The 3,527-nt window shown below is 40.2% G+C and overlaps 1 long non-coding RNA gene across 1 annotated transcript; it reads right to left on the reverse strand.

Moving 5' to 3' along the window:
* Nucleotides 1–565: 565 nt before the first annotated feature.
* Nucleotides 566–3,318, reverse strand: LOC103584335. Its single transcript, XR_549962.1, has 2 exons — nt 3,105–3,318; nt 566–1,342 (listed from the first exon to the last, which is right to left on the reverse strand). It is a non-coding gene; the product is annotated as an uncharacterized LOC103584335 (long non-coding RNA).
* Between the last annotated feature and the right edge of the window lie 209 nt (nt 3,319–3,527).

Genomic DNA, 3,527 nt, shown 5'->3' on the forward strand with positions numbered 1-3,527 from the left:
GCTCACGGATGATGTGCCTCCTAGCGGCAGGGTCTTCTGTGCAGCCTCCCAGGGATCAATATACCAGTTAGTCAAAACACATGGGTCCTTTGGAACCAGTGATAGTATTTGCCACCAGTGAGTGTGATCTGTGTAGTAGATTTTTAAAATGTAGTCCTGGAATTCTATTGGGTTGAAATCCACTTAACTTTCTATTTGAATACTTCCAAGCTTTCTAATTATGTCATCATGCGTTTATGATTGTTAAGAAGTCAATTTTAAACTAACCACTCTTCAATAACCCTTTTCATGAATATTTTTACCCCATATATAAAATTTAGGGTAAAAAAGATCAAAGAGTGTAGAAAAATATAATAAATTGAAGGGAAGAATAATTTTTTTTTTGTCTTTTTCCGAGATCGGCCGCACGGCGCTCAGCCAGTGAGTGTACCGGCCATCCCTATATAGGATCCGAACCCGCGGTGGGAGCGCTGCTGCGCTCCCAGCGCCGCACTCTCCCGAGTGTGCCACGGGCTCGGCCCAGGAAGAATAATTTTGAAACCCACAATTTACCTTGATCTTCAAGTTTTTTAAGGTTTAGGACATTTATTAGTATTTTTTAAAGCATTTTAAGAATTTTTATGAACCCTCTTTCAGCATATCTGTTTCTACTGGGGTGAGATCAAGTTCCTTTATTGTGAGCACTCAGTAGGTGCTCAATAAATGCTTATTGCAAGAATGAATAACTACAAAGAGATATTTAGGCTCCTTTTTTTTCACTATAAGAGGTAAAGTTTTATGTAGTGTTATTTTTCCCCATGACATTTACGTAATAAAAAGTTCAGTATGAGAATTAATTTAAAATAATACTATAAGAATGGTACATTTAAGGGTAGAAATTTAAAGAATTAAAAAAAAAAGCTAAGGTGTGCCCACGAAATTTCTAATAATAGCATGCTTGACCAGGAAAATGGATATGAATATTCATGAACGAATTTCAGATGAAAGGAAATTTTCAATGTAAGCCATGCAAGTTTAAATTAACATAAAGAAAACACAATTATTTGTAAAAACAACCATATACATTAAGAGAAATAATAACTCTCTTTAAATTTGCATTTTCAATACTGTCTGTGCAAAATTGCTTGTAGTGTCCTCAAATGGGGTCTGTGGCCAGATGCGTAGAAAACATCCCCTCAACTGGTATACAGTGAAGCAGCATGGCCTGCCATTTCCTTTAACTAGATGGAGTCTGGCAAGGTCACGGCCGTGCTTTCGAGCAACTGGCCTGGATATGTGAAACCTGCAGAATGGGCAGTAGTAGCTGGAATGCATCCTGCACATACGTCGTGCTATTGCAGCCCTGCAAGAGGGGGAAAATGTGGTTGAAGGGTTATTTTCAGAGTTCAATCTCAACAATTCTTCCAATTTGATAATGTTCCCTCTCCTCAAATTCCACAATATTGGATTGTATTTTTCTTGTAATGTTGGTGTTTAAAACAAATGTAAACACATTCTTTTGGATGGAGTGTATCCTACTTGCAATTATACTGACAGAGGGAAGAATTCACTCCAAATGAGGCAAATTGTTTCCATGGGTTTTTAGGGTACATCAGCGTGTGTATATTCATGACCCAATATGCCTAGTCTTTTCTATCCTTTTCATAGATCAACCCTACTGCCCTGGAATAATACAAAAGTATGAAGGAGGACAGTTCGTCCTAACCTATAGATGAATAAGCAAGAATGGTCTCCATGAAGCTAACTGGAGATATTACTGTGCAATTATTCACGGCAAATCCTTGAGCACTGTCATCCTTCCATGCACGTGGGTACCTTCTGATTGTTTTGGATAGCTGATATTACTATTCATGTTCTGTGGTGCACTAACAAACAGTATTAGACAGAGAGGCAATTTAAAGGCGAGGGTAATGAAAACACATGAAAGCTTCCACTGGAGAAATGAGAAAATATTTGACCTCATATTCTTCATGGTTGACATGGTAAATTAATCTGCTAATGCCTTCTGGGTGGCCAGAGAACACATATTCTTGTACTATATTCTGCCTTTTACTGCTAGGATTTCCTCTAGGCTGTGTCTATCCCTCCAGGACCTGCCCCAACAGCTCCTGCCCTCTCTCGACTCTGTTCCACTGTGTGGCTAGATTCTGAACAATAACCCTCAGAGCCACGACTTTGTTATTTTTGTACCTTGGTAATTTTCCTGAACAGCAAGGCACAATTCCCAAAAACGTTGATATAAATATACAGGTAGCCCTCTTGGAATTTTATAATTTCCAAATTTTGCAACTGACAGCTACTTCAGAAAGCAAAAAACTACTGTATGAGTACATGTGTTTTCCATGTTCAAACTTAGCTTGTTATTAACACCTGTGGCTTCAGCTGAGTGCCCTGTGGCTACAGATGTGCCCATTTCTTATAGTTTGCCTCCTATTGGAAGATTTTCCTCCAGCAACCACAAGTAGAACACAGTGCCTATGACCCAAGAATGAGAAAGCTTCCCGGTCCTCTTCTCTCTCATATCACTGTTTCTGGCAATGCCACGGCAGTGTTAGGGCAGCATCATATCTGTGCAACTGATGCTACAAAGTCCTGGTGAGTGGACAGGCCACAGAGTGAGCCATCACAGAGAATGGTGCCTTTGTCACTGAATGGGCATAGGCTAAACATTCTACTTGTCATTTTTGCCAGCCTGGAACTTAGACCCCGCTAAACCAAAGGTTACTGTGCATGGAGGAAAGTGCCCATTTTTACCAAAATCGCCACTGAGCAATAATACCTCATTGCAGCCAATAACAATAGTGTTAAATCTAGTGTCAATCTTGGCAGCAGAGATCAGCTTCTGCCGGAGGAATCAGTGACAGAAATAACGTGCAATCTCGGCGTTTCTTTTTATAATCAGGAATTCTTGAAAATTAGGTATTGTTGCTTCACCAGAGGGTTTACAGCTGGTTGAGCTACACAAATATACTCAAAAAAGGCTGTTGATGATAAGATTTAGAACTGCAATAACACTTGCTGCCTGGGAGAAAGACACACACACAAAAATGTAGCTCTAACATTTGCTCTGATTCGGGAGCACTTTCTCTCTGGGGGCTGCTTACCTCTAATAATACGCTATTGATCATGGGGGTAAGGACCTCGGCCTTCTTGTTGCTCTGTGGAATCAAAAGTATGAAGTCGACAGATTAGGTGCTCATACTACAAGGCTTGCTACATAAAATGTAATGCACTGGCTTTGTTAAGGGATCTCTCAGAGAGCAAGGGGAGGAGAAGTGAAATGCTTACCACAGACCAGGCTTTGTATTTGGTGCTTCACCTACATGATCTCATTTAATATTGAAAGAGATTCTAGGAGGCAGGATGAGAACCCCAATTTAAAGAAGAGAAAATAGGGATCAAAAAGGCTGAGCAACTTCTTTAAGGTCACACAGCCTTAAAATGGAAACTCAGACCTTTTTAACTACAGTTTGTAGCAGGTCTGGTAATAGGGTGAGGTGAGTGAGGCCGAGTTGTGCAAGTGCAGA

The sequence above is a fragment of the Galeopterus variegatus genome, unplaced genomic scaffold, assembly GCF_000696425.1.
Source record: "Galeopterus variegatus unplaced genomic scaffold, G_variegatus-3.0.2 Scaffold50489, whole genome shotgun sequence".
Classification (NCBI taxonomy): Eukaryota; Metazoa; Chordata; class Mammalia; order Dermoptera; family Cynocephalidae; genus Galeopterus; species Galeopterus variegatus.